Here is an 18,805-nt window from a genome sequence, read left to right as displayed (position 1 = left end):
GGGCCTCACTCAACACAGAAGCTTTGTGGTCAACAATATAGGGACTGTGCTCTGTCAACGTGCACCTCACTGTAAGAGCATCAGTGCTGCTCTCCATGTCGCAGTCCTCTGGTCAATGGTCCCTGTGGTGCTAAGTAAGGCCAGGCATCATCTGCTCTAGAGCTGCATTGCCAAGACCATGGTTCCCGAGTGGCTGCAACAGCAGGAGGTCCGTGCAACCTGAGATCTGTGTCTGTGCACCTGAGTGTTGATCCCTCACTTCAGATTGACACACCTGATGCACTCAGTGACAGAGATAAGGTTGAGTAGGCAGTCACACCAAGACTCCACAGCCCACATTTCAGAGCCCAGAGTTTTCTCCCACCAGGTGATATCGAAACTTTGAGTGGCTACATGTTACTCTATTGAAGCCACAGACAAGGCTTATTATTCCTCCTGCTCCTATAAAACCAAATTTTAATTGTCCTCAAAAAAAGATGCAGAAACCGGCCGAGGGTGAAGGGCCTATGACCAAAGAGGAATTTGCAAAGATGAAGCAATAACTGGAAGCTGAGTATCTTGCTTTCTTTAAGAAGACTATGTCCTCTCATGAAGTATTTCTTCAGTAGCTTTCTTCTCATTCTGTTCTCAGTAAATCACAACTTTCATGTTTTCCTAGAATATGATCAGGATCTAAGTGTTCGGTGAAAAAAAAGAGATGTTTGGTGGCTTTTTAAAAAGTGTAGTGAAAAGTGCTGATGAAGTTCTTTTTCCTGCAGTTAAGGAGGTGGATGACTTCTTGGAGCAAGAGAACTTTCTTATTTACTATTCCCACAGGATCAAGGATTCCTGTACTAAAGCAGACAGAATGACCAGATCTCATACAAATATTGCTGATGAGTATATTCACACTGCAGCCAGCTTGCATAGCCTGGCTTTAGGTAAACCCACGATCGTCAAAAAATACCTATTGAAGTTGCTGAACAATTTGAAAACCTTAGGAAAGTGGAGGATAGAGTCTTATCAGATGAAGATTTAAAGTTGACAGAGCTTCTCCAATATTAAATGCTCATAGAGGCTGCAAAGGGTCTCTTATACAGAGGCACCAAAGGCTTCATCAACTAGAGAACTCAAACAAAGCTCTGGATAAGGCCCAATTAAAAAGCAAAGATGTCAAGTTGGCTGAGGAACACCAGCAGAAATGCTATGAGAAATTAGAACAGCTTTCTAAATCTGCAAAAGAAGAGCTTATAAATTTCAAACAGAAGACAGTGGCAGAATTTAGAAAGAACTTAATTGAGGTGTCTGAACTGAAAATAAAGCATGCTGGAAACTCTGTCTCCTCTTGCAAAACTGCATTGAGTTGAGTTGTTCAAAAACAACTAATCTACCTTTTCTCTGAAGGAAACAAATGTGAAAACTGCATCACTTAAATCATTACTGTAAAGTATGATTAGCTATGACTTTAAAATTATGTGAATAAATATTCTGATTTCTAAAAATCTTAACACTTAACCATGTTGGTTTAAAAATATATATATTTTTTAATTTTTTAAAATGTTTATTCTTAAGTTTTGGGTGGACACATTATCTTTATTTTACATTTATGTGGTGCTGAGAATCGAACCCTGTGCCCTGTTCATGCTAGGCAAGCACTCTACCACTGAGCCACAACCCCAGCCTTTAATTTTTTTTATATTTATTTTTGATTTGCAGTTGGACACAATATCTTTATTTTATTTATTTATTCTTATGTGGTGCTGAGGAGAGATCCCAGGGCTGGGCGAGCACATGCTGGGCGAGCCCTCTACCACTGAGCCACAATCCCAGCCCCTAAAGACATTTTTTTGCATGTTACTTGGACATAAGTAATCTTTTCCTTATGCATTCAATACCTCAAAATGGGCAGAATCTAAATACTAGATTCTCATGTAGTTTGTCTTCGGTCACTTAAGAAAAGGTGTAGAAGACACGTGCCTTCTGGCAATGAGTAGGCACAAGCACCAGGCCCATGTCCGTTTCCCTAGTTCATGTGCCCATGTCCCCACACACTGATTATGTCAGAGGTTCCCGTTCAACAAATAAGAACAGGTACTTGTTACAGTTAGAAGATATTCCATTCCTTCATTAGATGTTTCTTTTTTATTTTCTCCTTGTTACTCTCATGGTTCTTGAGTCACCTCAAGTTTTGTATAATAACAAAGGCTAGAAATATACAATAAAATAATACAGCATACTTCAAAAAAATATATGGACTGGTATAACTCACCAAAATAAATAATATGATGCCTTGAAAATCTCAAGAGCTCTACTCAGCATTTTTCCTCTATTGTTTTGCCTGTAAGAGAGCAGCAAATGACCCTTTACCTTAGAAGGGATACCTCAACAGGCCTCATATCACCAGACACTTAGCACTGTCCTGAATTTTTTAGCAGGAAGATCTGGATTTTGATCAGAATTTTTTCCTACCTTCTCACATGGAACTATCTTAAAATGTATGAAGTAGTATCTTTTCACTAGGTCCAACCAACAAAATGGACCAGCATAACATCATGTGGAAGGGAAAGGGGATCAAGATTTCTGCAGACTAGTGAAAACTAAGGACTAGAGAGTTGATATACCCTTGTGGAAGGACAAAGAATGTGAATTAATGGCCTTGCCAGAAAACAGCAAACTCTTTCTGATGGACCTAATTGACAGGAAATGGATAAAAATAAAATTCTCAAATCAATAACTGCATACCATGTGCCAAGGATGTGTTAAGCAATGAAACCAAATCTGGTATAGTAGCTGCAATTGAAGATAATACCTAGTTAAACTTAGAATAATTCATTGTAATTTTCTAAGATGCATCTGTTTTTTCCTATTTATTTATTTATTTATATATATCAGCAAAATTCATTACAATTCTTATTACACTTATAGAGCACAATTTTTCATATCTCTGGCTGTATATAAAGGATCCATCTGCTTTGTGCACAGGGTAAACAGGAAAGTTGAATGAGGATGTGGAAATAGCCATCCTTACATTTCCCAAGTCCTTGATGGTGGCACTACTCTCCAGTCCCTTCAGAAATGTGGTACTGTTTTTGGCTTGTGACTTTTTTCTAGGAAGGGACAGTTATACTGTATGACACTTACCATTTTGCATCATAATAGCCCTAAATCCATAGGAAAGGAAATCACTGTTGATGATTATGACTGTGCCAGTTATACATGCCTGATCCAGGAAAACAGCCACAGAATGAGTTTGTGAAAACCACTAGGAGAGAGAACCGAGGTAAAACTCCACTGATCACTCGACCTCCGCATGCCTAACAGGTAGACCTCACTGATGTTTAGTCTCCTAGGATTAATTTTAGTTCAGAGTCCATGTGTTCAGTAGTCTCCAAAATTTCTGATTATTTCCTTTTTCTCATTGCATTTAACCTGATAAAAGACCATAGGTTCCTTTGAGGAAGACTGGGAGAAACACTAACAATATTGATGTTGGCAGTGTACAGGGCCCTTTCCCTTCCATTAAAAATATTGTGAATCTGTGAACAAACTCAAGCCTAGGAAGTGATTGGGGGACAACAGATTTATAATCCTATGATTCAGGTTAGACATTTGCTCACTTGACCTAGAACTTTCCTGCTTACACAGAACATGAATTTAGCAGTCCTGTCTATTTAATTTCTGGGAACACCTTGATCAAGTAACCAACACCATAGTCCTGCATGAGGCAGACTCTTCTGATTGTTGCTTTGACTCATTACCTTACAGTCAGTGTCTGCCACTTGGCTCCTGCAATCCTGGTATCCAGTCACTCTCACTGAATTCAGAATTCCCGATTCAGTGGCCACAGTTCCCACTATACTGACTCGTGTACAGAGAAGAGCAACCACCAAGTCCTCAAGAAGGCCAGGGCTCTCCTCATTTATTTGTTTCTCACAGTTGTCAGGAAAAGTATGTCTCCAAAATGGGTGACAAGATCTTAAGTGACAGATCCACTCTGACATTGAAATCTCCTAAGTCTTACAATCCGTATGTCTACACTAAATCAAGACTGGTCTGACACTTCTAGCTCATTCACTGTGAGCCATTTCTCAAGCCATGTTTCAGCCAACCATATAAACTTTGAAAGCCTTTTCTAAGTCCCCAGGCTCTAATATTAACTGCACTTAGTAAACTCATATCAATAAACTCAGCCAGATCCAACTGTGTGTTCCCCTCCTTGTTATCCCATCTCTTTAATATTTGCTTCACATGTAAACTCCAATTATCTTGTATAAACTGGAAAACTCAAATTGTTCTTATGGGGTATGGTTCACCTCTTCATGGGTCACATGCTGCACTTAACCTGGGGCCTTCTGGTTTCAGACTCTAATTATAGGATTAGAACCATGAGGAATGATAGGGTAGGTCCTGAGTAGAGGATCACTCCTTTGCCATACAACTGGCTGGTGTGGGGATGGAGCTATTATTTTTCCTTAGGTAATGCAAGGTTAACTCCTCAGATGATTTTGAAGAAGTTGCTTCTACTGGAAAAGACTATCATTGGAATTTAGGGATTCATTTTCTCTAAGTTCTTCAGTCTTTACTTATCTTCCCAATTCAACTGATTTCTTCCAAATGAATGTCCTTACATTAAGAGTAGACATCCTGTGAAGATGGTGATTCAGTGTGAGTTGTATTTTTTTTAAAGACAGAGTGAGAGAGATAGAGGGAGAGAGAGAGAGAGAAATTTTTTTATATTTATTTTTTAGTTATCGGCAGACACAACATCTTTGTATGTGGTGCTGAGGATCAAACCCGGGTTGCACGCATGCCAGGCAAGCGTGCTACAGCTTGAGCCACATCCCCAGCCCATGAGTTGTAATTAAATCACCTAAAGGATAAGATTCTGGGTTTCATTTTTAATGAAAATAAACTCTGCAGCTATGGGAGATAAAAATCTCTCTCAGGACAGAAAAGCTTTCAGATAGATTTGTGTGGCCCTCAGCCCTTGGCCCAACATTTTCTTTCCCCACTTTGTTCTGCAACATTAGGAGCAATGTTATTATATGTATTAATTTAGACCAGAATATTTGCAAGTACCATCTATGTAATCACCCAGATTCTTGCTTTTTGTGTTTGATTAGGAATTTAGAAAGGGGATTTTTTTATACCTCTTTAGTCAGATTATGTCATGGCCTATCATGCTCTATTTACTACTGAAAAGAGAATCGTTAACGTTTTTAAATCAATATATTAGAGAGTTGATTTTCAAAAACATAAGAGCAATTCAGAAAATTCACTCAAGATTTGTTCTTCCAGAACTACTCTCTAGAGAAACAGAAACCATGGTACAAACATATGAATGTGAATGTAATATATATTTATTATAACCAAGTGACTCATACAATCATGAAAGCCGCAAGTCCAAAATATACAGAGCTAACATCTCAGTATGTCCAAAGACCACAGGACTGCTGCAAGAGTCCCATTTCCAAGGCCATCAGGGAGTGCTGTAGTGCAGTTCAGTGGCAGAGAACTTGCTTAGCATGCACAAGACCTACTGTCGACGCCCAACTTTGTAAAAAGAAAAAAAAAATGGTGGTGGGGGGAGTGAAATAGAAGAATACTCTTCTAATCAGATAAGGTTTAGCCTTTTGTTGTATTTAGGCCATTAACTAATTAGATAAAGTCCAATACAAACCATTTTACTCAGTCTAAATGTTAATCACATCCAAAAATGTCCTAATGAAAATATATAAAATCATGTTTGACCAAATATTTGGGGATCCCATGACCCAGCCAAGTTGATATAAAAAATAGACCATCATAAGGAGCTGGAATCCAAGTTGTGCATTCTTAACATCTCACTCTCTAGCAAGCTCCATGTTCATCACATCCAGTAATGGCCACCTGTCCATAATGTTTTGCCTGCTGTTTTTCTCTTTCCCATTATCATTTCTGCTTCAGTAGCATGTATCCCTTGCCTGGGATCCTATAGCTGCCTTGTAATTTCCCTCCTATTCTCCACAGTGGTTTCCCCAGCCCATTTGGTGCTCTTCCAGCATACTTTCCTTTAAAGGAAGCTCCAAATATGCCATTTTGCTACACAAAACACTTTGCAAGTTATTGGCTATCAGACTACTCATATGCTCCTTGAAACAGGATTAGAAAAGTTACCACAGTATTATGGCCATTATATTATTTAGGAGTCCAAATAGATTTTGTTCATCAATATATTTTATGTCAGAAATCCCATGAGACCTTTTTTTAAGACACAGGAACACATACTACTTATTCCATCATTTCATTGATCATCAAAATAATGGCATCATCACATATAATATAGCTCTGAAGAACCCAGGGCACATTCCTTAAAGAGTGAGTGCGTAAAAGAAAAATGCCAACTTATTATTATGAACATTACTTTGACCTTGTGGGACTCCTGATAGGGTTTCAATTATCACCAGTATTTTTTTTAAAGAGAGAGTGAGAGAGGAGAGGGAGAGATAGAGAGAATTTTTTTAATATTTATTTTTTAGTTCTCGGTGGACACAACATCTTTGTTGGTATGTGGTGCTGAGGATCGAACCCGGGCCGCACGCATGCCAGGCGAGTGCGCTACCGCTTGAGCCACATCCCCTGCCCAATTATCACCACTATTTCAAAAGCATACTTGGGAAAGTGCTGCTCTACATTGAAATCAAACAGGAATGGTCTCCATTAATCAAATAGATCTCCACCTTCCCAACCCCTTAACTTTATTCCTCTGTCTTGATCCTTTCTGACAATCTATATGCTATCTTGGAAGATATATTCTCTGAATTAAGTCATGTAAGTTGCAGATAAGTGGATGAAACTTGAGATCATATATTAAGTAAATTTAGCCTAATTCAGAATGTCAAGTTTTATGTTTTCTCTTATATATGAAAGTTAGAAAAAATGCAAAAGAGGGGAAAAAGTAGTGAGGGAATTGTTAGTCAATGATTTCTAATTGTGACCAAAATAACTGAAAAGAACAATGTAGAGGAGAGAAAGTTATTTGGGCTCAAGTTTTATAGGTTTATTCCATGTCTAAATTGCTTTGGGCCCCAAATGAGGTAGGTATCATGGAGAAAAGGTGTGGTAGAAGACCACAGCTACCTTCATTGCATTCAGAAGGCAAAGAGAGGAAAAGCTGAAAGGGTCAGGGCATGCCCTAGTGACCCACCAACCATGATACACCTGCCTACAGTTACCACCAAATCAGTCCATTCAGAATAGGATGAACCAATTAGGTTACAGCCCTCATGATACAATCATTTTATCTTGAATATTCTTGCATTAGCACAGGAGCTTTTGAGGGACAATTCATGTCCAAATCATAACATTGTATCCCTGGTCCCCCAAAGCTCACATCTCTCTCAAAACACACACACAAAAATGAGTTTACTCACTCTCCAAGAGGTTCATAGTCTTTACAGTTTACCATTGTTCCAAAAGTCCATGTCCAAAGTCTTCTCTGAGACTCAAGGAAAACTCTTGACTGTGAGTCATTGTAAAGATCAAAAAAATTTTTTGTTAATTCATGATAAGTGGGGACTAGGAAGAAAATACAGGTACTTTCGATTAGGCAGAGGGGAGTGAAGAGGGGTGAGGGTATGGGGGTAGGAAGGATAGTAGAATCAATCAGATATTATTGCCATATGTGCATATATGATTATACAATCAGTGTGATTCTACAACATGTTCCATGAGGAAGTTACACTCCATTTATATATAATGTGTCCAAAATGCATCCTACTGTCATGTATAACTAATTAGAACAAATTTAAAATTACATAACCTTAACAAGATAAATAAATAAATAGTAAAATGGTTAAATATATCCAATGTACAGAAGCAAAGAGTAAATCTTCCATTCCAAAATGGACAAATACAGACAGAGACAAAAGAGATGGGACTAAAACATGACCAAAACTCAGCCAAACAAATAAGCCTTATACCTCCACCTCTGGCATCTGGGAAACTTGGTGGTAAGATGTGATTTCCTAAGGATCTGGACAGCCCCGCCTCTTTAGTCTTCCTAGTTGCAGTGCACACATGTTCTCAATAGTCTGAGTCTCTGCACAGGCAGAAGATCTTTCCAGTGGTAAGTTCATATTACAGGCATCTCTTGGTTCCTGGGATCTTCATTTCAGCTTTGTTGTTATGATCACAACTTTATGCATCACCCCTTCATGGTCAAGCAACAGGGACTTGGATCCTGCTACACTTTGCCTGGCCTCCAAGTCATTCCATTGAAATCTTGGTGGAAGCTTCCATGGTCCTTACCTTGAGCATTCTGTATTTCAGCAGAAGTGACACCCTGTAGATGATGTCAATGTCTGCTACCAGTTGGGGCAGTACCAAGGGCCCCTGTAATCACAACAGCAGTATCTTAGGTCCTGCGTGGCTGAGCAGTGTGAAACAATTTCCTAGGCCCCCTGGTGAAAGCAGGCTGCCACCAAGATCTTTTCTCAAAGGATTTTTTTCCTCCACATTATCCAGTAGGCAATGTGTGCTGTCTTGCAAATCCTGAGGTGCCCTCAGCCATCTTTCCTATTGTGCCTATACAAAGTGCTTAACATCTCTGTAGTGGTCATAATCTCCTTAACAATCACATTTTTCTTGAGCACAGATTTACATGCACTTGTCTAGTCAAGCTTAAGTTTCTAAAATCCTTCAGATATGATTTCCCCACGTTTTCACAGCAAACCTGGCTAAAAGCTGGGGACAATATCCACACCACTGATTGAATTCTTTGCTGCCTTGAAATTTTCTCAAAAAGATGTCTATGTCTTTATATAGAGTCTCACATGAAGTCTCAGAACATGGGCAGGATGTAACAACTTCTTTGACACAATGTAACATGAATGGACTCTAGTCAAATGTCCAAGGGAATCCTTATTTCCCTCTGAAACCTCATGAGCAGTTTTTATCTCTGCATTCTAGTATTCAGAGCTCCCACCAGAATTTCCCATTAAGCTCTATTTACAACATTCTAAAGCTTTTCTAGCTTGCAGCTCCAGATATTTTAAAATTCTCCCCCAAACAAGCTCCAAAGGATTCTGAATCATATGGTCAGGTTAGCCACTGCTTCTTAGTTCCAATTTTCATGTTAACAAATTTTGCATTTTTCTGTCAAAAAGACCTTAGAAGTGGGAAAGTTTACTTTTGTTCACAGTTCCATATATTTAATCCATGTTCAGCTGAGTCCATTGCTCTGGGCCCAAAGTGAGGCAGAACATTATGGCAGGAGAATTTCATGGAGAACACTGCTACATTCATGGCAGCTAGGAATGAGAGATAGGAAAGGGGAAAAGAGTCACAGGGAAGATCAATCTATATTTCCAGGGCACATCCCTACTGACTCACCTTCTCCAGCCATGTCCCACCTGCCTACAGTTACCACCCTGTCCCTTCAAACTTGGGTGAACTGGTCAAGTTACTACTCCTGCAATCCAATTCTTTTACTTCTGAATATTCCTGAATGAAGATAATCTTGGGGTTAGGACTCATTTTTTAATTTATTTGTCTCTTTTTCCATATTTTTATGTCTATATTAAATTCTACCTAATAATGGGATTTGTATGACATGGTTATACATGCATGCAATGTAACAATTTGATTTGGTCAGTGTCATTTTTCAGTACTTCCCCTTTCACTCCTTTCAAAACTCCCTGTGGACCATTCCTGTACTCTACTGGTCTCCCTTCTATTTTCATGACATTTTCCCCTGTTATGAGTTACATATGAGGTAGATCCAAGCCCCTCACTGCTTTTAGAAGTCCTCTGTAATATCAAAGTGGCATAATAAACATTCATAATTCACCCATCTGTTTTTCTAGTGATAGGGAAGTTATCATTGCCTTCAATTTTCATCTTTATGAATAATGTTACAATGAAAATTTTTGGGCATAGTCGTTATTTCCTGATACTTTTCTGTCACACAATTTTTCAGAAGAGACATTGGTGGAACAAAGAACATTTTCTAATATGAAATTATTTTAATCACTGCTTAGTGAAAAATAGTATCTCCTTCTAACTATTTTCAAATTCTTTTATGTTGATATATAATCTAAATACAAAAAATTCTCAGATCTTAAGCATACAGTTTAACATACTTTTTAAATATATGTAGCCATACAACCAGCACCCCAATCAAGATATCATTTTCATAACTCCAGAAGGGACCCTCTCATATCCTGTTTTTATCAATATGTACCTGCAGAGACAAGTGCTATTCTAATCTCTATCCTGTAGATTGGTTTTACTTATTCTTGATGTCATACATATGGAATCACACAGTACACATTTTTATGTCTGGGGCCTTTGGTCAATATAACATCTAGAGATTTCTCCATGTGGTGTATTTCCATAGTGCATTTGTTTTTATGACTCTGTAGTGCCACTGTGTGACTCTACCGTAGGTGGGCTGGGTCATTCTGGGTCACCAGCTCCTGGCACCAGTCATGATTAGATTTAGAAGCCCATCCTCCTGCACTGAGCCTCAGAGGGCTGCTTCCCATAGCAGGTAGCTGCAGAGGGAACAGGGTTCATTGAGGGGTAACTGGGTGAGTCGGGCTACTGACAGCCAAGCCTAATGTGGGTACTCCACTCATTAACTTGGGTCCACTCAGCCTGTCCATAAGAGAATGACAACTCCTATCTGGTTTCCATCTTCTAGGAACTGTGGGGGATTGGAAAAACCACTTCACTGTGGCCCAGAATGAAAAGTTTGATGAAATATATAGGGAGAAGATGAAAGGAGTCACTATAAACTTCTGCATGGAACTCTGAGGAGGTAGTAAATAAAAAGTTGGAAGACAAGGACACAAACGCTGTCTTCAATCCTCAGCCACAGCCAGATGCATCTCTGAAAGCACATTGGAAATGTTTATGATTGTGGTACAAACCATCGCTGTAATTATGAACCATATGTCACAGCTTTGCAAAAAGGATCATGTCTAATGCCTATTTTCTCCTCTATTTTTTCCAAACTAAGAATAAGACATCTTAATAAACTAGGTAAAAATATAACACTTAAATACTACAAGGATTTTTATAATCCCCATTCTTTTGGGAAGTGTATCCATTTTCTAGGGTGCAATATAACAATATCTTGAGAACAAATACACAAATATTAGATAAAATATATACTAACAACATGAAATTCTGATGTCTGCTCTGACCACTTGTTGAACACTGGTCTGGGCTCAATCCGGAGGTTCTTCCTGGTCACAATGGGAAGAGAAATAATGGGAAGGGATACAACCCTGGTGCTGCCAGAACTGAGAAAATATATTCTGAGCACCCTGATTGTAAGCAGAGAATGAAAGGAAAGGCCAGAGAGTGAATGTCAGAAGTCTAAAACATGATGAAGAGGGACAAGGTGCTAGGCCATATAGGAAAGAGCAGGAGAGTGGTGTTCGGGAGCCCAAGTGAGATCCTGGTAAAGGCAGAAAGTAGGGGAAGTGACTGATGTCAGCAGTGTCAGCCCAGGTGTGGTGCTCAACATGGAGACAACTGAGCCTCAGCTTCACTGCCATACACTCTGGGGAATAGTTCCTGACCAAGTTAGGTGTCCTTTGCACTCAATTCCCATATTTTCCCCTATTGCTTATCTGTACGTCCCACTACATTGTAAATCCCTTGGGGTTTGGTTCCATATCTTAGTCACCATTTTACTCCCAGTGCCTAATGCATACAGCACAGGCCAATACAAACTTGTTGTATGAGTGAATGAAAGCATAGAATACAGGAAGGAAGGCACATTTCAAATTACTAATTCCAAACGTTGACCCTTTTCTTTTAGACCCAAATCAGAGGGTGTGCTAAGCCAAATAAAATACTGATTTCTTTTCATCACTGCTCAATTTAGGACCTGAACTTTCCCCCAAAGTCCCATGTGTTAAAGACTTGGATTCCAGTGTGTCCCTACTGTGTGGTGATGAACCCTCAGAGGAAAAGCTTATTGGGACTTTTCCAGGTCATTGGAAATATGCCCTCAAGGAGGATAGTGAAACCCAGGCTCTTCTTCCTGTCTTACTTCTTAGCCATGAGATGAGCAATTTATCTCTGCCCTGCATTCGCACCATGCTGCCTCCATACCAGAAGCCTAAAAGTAATATGTTTAACCAATCATGGACTAAAACTTCAAAAGTTTGAATCAAAGTAAGTGATTGTATCAGGAATTGTTTCAGTAATGGAAAGCTGACTAACACAATCACCATGTTCTGCCAATTCTAAATGATATCAATGGTAAAATACCCCTCTCTGGAAAAAAAAAGAATCTTCCATTGGCCCAACTTTTAAACAATTGTTTATGTTGATTTCATACAGTTAAAAACACTTAGCTTTAAACATATGTAAGTTTCAAATTAACATGTTTGTTACGTTAAAAAATCGTCTGTATCTTCACTGGATTATATTTTTCTGTTATTTGGTTCTATGTCTTATTCACCTCTGTATGCAAACTGATTCATAGATTCACCTGGTAAAACCTTCCATAATAAACAGATGCTATAAGAATTCATAACAAGAAAGAAAGCCTGAACTACAAAGCATATACAATGAAATATTTCATGAAGCAAAAATTAAAAATAAAAACCAGCATAGAGATGCATTACACTAGAAGAAAAATCAAATGACAACCAAGTCTGAATTACACTTCAGAAATAAATCAGAATGGCAGGAAATAGAAACCATCTCCCTGTAAGGATAAAAGTCAGTGAAGGAAGTAGAGAAGAGAGGCAGTTCAACACCGACACACATTTATTCAGTGAAAACCTGCAGATGGGGGCCCAGTGGAGACTGAGACCGACCTTCCACTGCAGCCTGGGGCAGACATAAGGGCGGGAGGGAGTGTGGGAATTTTTGTGGTTGGGCCATGGCTAGGAGGGTTGTCAGGGAAGGGTCCTTTGGGGTCACCTGTATTCTTTGAGGTGATCACTGTTTCATGTTGAACCAGGTGTTTTCAGAATTCCAATCTCAGAAATTTCCTTTTTCTGTATGATGGTAAATTATTGTTTGAGATTTCTTTGTACGATGATAGAGTATTTCTGGGGTTTAATGTCAGGCTAAGTCAGAATAACAGTGAGGTGACTCTTATTCTATGATGGGGGATGTATTTCAAATGGTGTTGCCTGTGTCAAGTTCTATCTAACATTCCTGCCTTTTTAAAAAATTTATGGAAAAGAAGTGAAGGGAGGGGTGAAGGAGAAGGGGCAGTGACGTCTCTTATAGTCCTTCCTGCTGAGGGAGGGCATTGATGGAGGACTCCTGTAGGCATTGACAGTGAGCAGTTCTCTTGTTACTCAGCAGATCACGTGATTAGCAGTGGCATTAATGGTCCTGTGTGAAAAGGAGATGAAGAGCTGAAACAGGAAGGGCCCCATAGCAAGGTCAATCATGATACAGGGAATTGGGAAGAAGACAAAAGGGGCATCCAAGAGAACATAGCCAGGGGAGAAAGCACCTCATATCTCATGAGGAGGAGTACTGATCAACTTGGTGCCTGTTCTCTTAATTTTAATGCCATTCCTCACTAGACGTGTTAGTGTCAAAGCAGCAGGTTTCTTGTAGGAAGGAACAGATGCCTCCTTTGTCTGTAGTTAATAAATCTAGATCTCCTCTGTTTTGGAGGACAGTTGGAGCCAACAAATCTCTTTGGTCTTCAAGTATAAATAGTTGGGTTGAGATTTCTCTGAGGCTAGCTACCGTTTCTTTAGATAGTACTGCAAAACTGATGGGTGGAGACTCCTCCTCCTGCCACTCCTGTGCCCACTGCTGCAGTTATGCCCACGCGTATCAGGAGAGGAGCAGAAGGGAGAGCTCATTTCCCTCTGGGTAGGGTGTGTACTGGATTGGGATGGGTCCCTTCTCAGTGAAACGTAGGAGGACTGGTGTGAGAAAGGCTGGGGTGCGAGTTTCCCTACAGTCAGTGGGTAAACAGGTGTGTTTTTCACAGAGGAGGAAGGTTCCCTGATGAGCGTTAAGGCAACAGAAACTTGTGTTAGTTGGAGGCTATTAAGGTTCCATGTCCACCCCCGGTAAAAGGCAAAGGTGGTGGCCATGTGTGCAGCCCCAAGAGGCTGGGGATCAATCTTGGTGTTCAAAAGATGGGACTTTTCAATTAAAATCTGGTGTTTGGAGGTTTGAGAATACTTGTCCAGGTAGAGGAAGGAGCATTCAGTGTTCTACATGGTAGGGCTTAGGGTTTATGTTTATTAGAGGCACATGGTTAGTGGACCTCTACCTTGGCAGAATAAAAACTGGTTTTGGTTATAGGTAAACTCCAAAGAGCACAGGGAATGAACGCTCTTTTCAGTTTGCTTGTGGGCCCCTTTTAGGTACTGTGTTCACAGTGGGATTGGGGAAAGGAAAGGTATGATTACACAAAGAAAGAAAAGGGAAGGCTGCTGGGATTTTCTCTTCTGTGCATAGGATACAGAGGAGAGTCTGAGAAACAGGGGTTCAGTAAGGGTGCCCATCTGACCTGTCATGGGGATAGTAATGTGTGAGGCAAGGTATTTGGCAGTCCTATATCAAAAGGAACATGTCGTATGGCTGATTCCCTGAATTCTGTTCTGTCTTCTCCGTACATGTGAGGAAATCCTTGGTGTTTGCCCCTGTGGTCAGAGGGGCTGGCTGGGCTACAGAGTTGGGGCTCGTGGGGGTAAACAAATCCAGCAGGGGAAACTGGATGTGTTCGTGGAATTTACCAGAAGGTCAACAGAGGTTTTAATAAGTGCAGGCATGTAATGAGGTATTAAGGCTATACAAAAAGGAGGCAGAAAGAGAAGAAGGAAAGCTGAAGATGTGAGAAGTCCCAATAAGCTCCTTTAAGCCATGGTTGATGCATGGATTTGAAAATTTAAGCTGGAGTATTCAGGGGTTCTGGGAATAGATACCAAGCAATGTACTGGGTAGTGAGGATAATAAATTGGCAAAAGTTGGGACAGAAAAAGATGAGAAATAAAGAGACATAAGTTTATAAGGCATAAACTTGGACCTATGGTCTCTGAGTATCTGGGGGAAGTGTATAGGAGTGGGGCTTGTGAAAAAGCAAGAGTACTTTATACAACCAGGAGGGCTGTGGGGGATGTGCGTTGTTCGGGGGGATGAGTGAGCTGCTACCTTTTTCAGCTTGGAATTGGGTATCCAGTGTGGGAATGATTTCAGCTTGGCTGCTCCAGGTGGTGTCGGGACTACCTGATATGAACCTGCCCATTTTGGGTTAAGAGAGTCTGCTCTCCACATCAGGTCTCCTGGCCGTAGTTTTAATGGAGTCTCAGAATAGTCAGTAGGTTTAGGAAGGAATTGTTCTGCATGCTAGCTATCTGCTTAGGAGTTGCCTCAGGTGTAAGGCTGGCCAAGTATCAGGAATAGGAGGGGCTGAAGGAAGAGGAAAACCCTGGAGCACAAAGGGACAGCCATGAAGGAGCTTGAAAGGGCTTAGACTGCGGGGTTTTCAGGAAGGACTCCTAAATGGAGGAGCCAAGGGAGGAGCTTGGTCCAGGTAAGCTCAGTTCTAAGCATTAGTTTGCTCAGGTGCAGTTTTAGGAGGGCATTTGTGTGTTCTACCTTTCTTGGGGATTGGGAGCAGTGTGAGATAGAGAGACAGTTGTGTACAATCCAAAATGTGAGTACTCAAGGCGGATTAGGTTTCCCATAGAAAGGCTGACAGGAGAGGAACTGACCCCTTCTCCAGAACTGGTTCCCTACCATAACATTTTATAATTTCATTTTATAACCAGGTCCAGTTTTGCCGCCATAAGTAGGTAAAAGGGGGGCAAATATCCTGAATGTACTTAGGAATTGAAAGCCAAAAATATAGATTCTGTTGGGGACTGAAGGAGAACAGTTTTTTGGTGATCTGTTAAAAACCAGCCATTTTTAAGGGGAGTCCCAGGTTAGAAACACTTTATATTCAGAGGCAGAATAAGATGGAGTAGGGAAGAGAAAATAGGGAGTAGGGAGGGGTGTGATGGGGACTTCTTTAGGCTTCGTGTAAGAACAGAGGTGACCAGTGGGGAAGGGTCTTGTCAGCAGCCGGCTTTGCTGCTGCATCAGCGAATGCACTGCCTTTGGCTCTGGGGTGGTTCATGCTTGGTGTCCTTTGCAACGAATGACTGCTTCAGCCATCCATTTTGCAGCCTTAAGTAGGTATGGGAGTCAAGAATGTGAAAGGTGCACTTGGAGTTGGTATATATGTTTACTCTCTGTCCCTGAGCAAAAGTGCGTTCATTGGTTAAAGCTATTAACTCAGCCTGTTGGAAGACGGTATGGGGAGGTAAGGCCCCTGACTGTGTAATCTAGTCTTTGGATATTGTGGCATATTCTGTAATAAGATGAGAATTTATGAAGGAACTTCCATCAGTAAACCATGAAGGGACATTGAGTAATATCTAAATTATGGGAAAAGGGGGAGAACATGGTATCTAGAAGTCAAGGCATGAGTGAGAGGGAAGGGGGTCTGAGTTGTTATCTGAGAGAAGTGGTAGGAGGGAGCCTGGGTTATGGGTTGACAGTGTTGGAAAGATCAGTGGATTGTCTACAGAGGAAGCATGTATTTTTGGAGTCTGAATTGGTGGGAGGGGGTGGGACAGAGAGATGGCTGTTTAGTTCCTTTAGGTTATGAGAGGAGGAGATAGTAGTGTGTTCATATAGAGTTAATATGTTGGCCTCTGAGTCTAAAAGGACTGCAGATCCAAGCACCTTGGAAAAGGGGACCATCCTTGAATCACTGCATCTAACTGTTTCGAGAGATCATCCACTGACTTGGGGGAATTTCCAAAGATCTGACAGGAGCCCCAGGGCTACAATCTGGGCTGTGAAGACACAGAGAAAAAAATGGTTGTTCTGAGTCTGGAAGTCCAAAGTGGGGGACTTCAAGAGGGCCTGCTTTAGCTTTTGGAAGGGAGTGTTAATGGGAAGAGAAGGGTCGAGTGGTTCAGAAAGGTCACTGTGAGAAGCAGATAGAAGGGCTTAGCAATGAGGCCAAAGGTAGGAACCCAGATGGGGAATAACCGGCTGGCTCCAGGAAAGAGAGAAAACCACATTTGCCAGTAGAGAGCAGGAGGTGCTGAATGAGTTGTTTACAGGCAGTGGGTGCTGCAGTCTGGCTGGGCACAAATAACCGGGAGGTCCAGCCACTTGTAGAGTCAAGCAAGAATGGACTTTATTTTCCAACTCATGCCAACGCCACCCATGCGACCCTCAACCAACCCACGTGAACTCTCCAGGAACTCCGTGAGAGCTCAACCAGAACTCAACGGGAACTCTGCGAGAACTCAAAAATAGCGGGCAGCAGGAACCGCCCCTTGTGTCAAAATGCCAGGCACCATCTTGATCTGGCCGTGGCTCTCAACAAGTGGGAATGGTGCAAAACTGAGGAGTGAGTCCTAAATAGGTAACTTGGGTTTGAGTCACTCGGAATTTGTGAGGGGAGGTGTAGTAACATAATTTATTTAGTAAATTTAAAAGAAAGGTAATGTGTTTAGCAGAAAGAACATGGAAAGGACTACAGAAAAGTAGTCATCTATATACTGCAGAAGGAGACTAGGAGAGAGTTTGAGGTTAAGATTAATGAGGTCATGAGATTAGGCTTGGCTGCCTCTAAAGCCCTGAGGAAGGTCATCCAGGTCAGCTGGGTAGAGAAGTGAGGATCAGGGTCCATCCACATTAAAACAAATAGATCCTGAGAGGAGTGATCCAAAGGGAGAGTGAAACACGCATCTGAAGATCAAGGTCTGAGAAGTGAGTTGTGGTTGAGGAAATATGAGAGAGTGGAGCACAAGGTTAGGGATTACAGGATGACTTGGGACAACTGCCTGATTAATCAGATCCTGGGCTAGTTAGAAAGTACCCTGGGGTCTTAGACAGCCAGGATTGGGGTGTTCTGAGGAGAGCTGGTGGTCAAAGACTGTTAGCTTTGGGAAGACAAGAAATGATGGGTTTAAAGCCTCAAAGGCCTGGGGTCTGAGAAGATGTGGGATCATCAAAAGGAGGAGATGGTTCCTTATAGAGAACTCTGAACAGTGAGTTTGGAGGAGCATTGACAGAGATGTTAGAGAGGAAGGAAGAGCATCTAGTCAGCATCAGAGGGTAAATTAAAATGAATGGGAGCGTTGAATTTGGTTAGGATGTCCCTACCAATGTTAGGTGCTAAGAATTGGGGTATAATTAAGAAGAAGTGAGAGAATGAAGTGTCAAATAGGCTACAGAGTAAAGCACTGTTTATCTAAGGGTGCTGTGTTGTCTGCCAATGCTAACAATAGAGGTGAATGAATCTTAGAGGGGACCAGAAAATTCTGGTAGCGCTGAAAGATTTTCCCCATGTCCAATAAGAAAGAGATGTGTTCACCAGATACTGACAGCATTACCCAGATCATGGATTGAGTGATAGTGGTCGGGGTAATAAGTCCAGCGGCCATCACTCCTCTGTTGATCAGCTGTCCACTATCAGGTAGAGGATTCTTGCCAACCTGGGGTTTGTGTCTGTGGACCTGTGGGAATTGGAAGTGATCATAGGAGAGAGAAGAGTCTCACTGAGTGCATTCCAATTTCCAGTGTCCCCTTTGGTGACAGAGAAGGCATGGCCCAGGCAGAGGTTTAGAGTGAGGGCATGCATTTGCCCAGGGTTCCTGTTGGTCATATTTGAATCATGGCGCACAGGACCTTTGTTTATAAGGTCTTTGGGGACCTTGTGTGAGTGCATCTGCCAGCATTTGGTATGTGGCTTAATTCTGGTTGAGTTTTTGTGTTTTTAATTCCTCTTCTCTATTGTTGTAGACCTTAAAGTCCAGCTTTACAAGTTCACCTTGAA

At 41.1% G+C, this 18,805-nt stretch overlaps 1 pseudogene; it reads left to right on the top strand.

Moving 5' to 3' along the window:
• Window positions 1-476: 476 nt before the first annotated feature.
• On the top strand, window positions 477-1,365 carry LOC144373342 (sorting nexin-5 pseudogene; annotated as a pseudogene).
• Window positions 1,366-18,805: the final 17,440 nt, after the last annotated feature.

The sequence above is a fragment of the Ictidomys tridecemlineatus genome, unplaced genomic scaffold (assembly GCF_052094955.1).
Source record: "Ictidomys tridecemlineatus isolate mIctTri1 unplaced genomic scaffold, mIctTri1.hap1 Scaffold_36, whole genome shotgun sequence".
In the NCBI taxonomy this organism is placed as follows: domain Eukaryota; kingdom Metazoa; phylum Chordata; class Mammalia; order Rodentia; family Sciuridae; genus Ictidomys; species Ictidomys tridecemlineatus.
The sequence above is the reverse complement of the archived record's forward strand: the minus strand, read 5'-3'. Positions and strand labels throughout refer to the sequence as shown.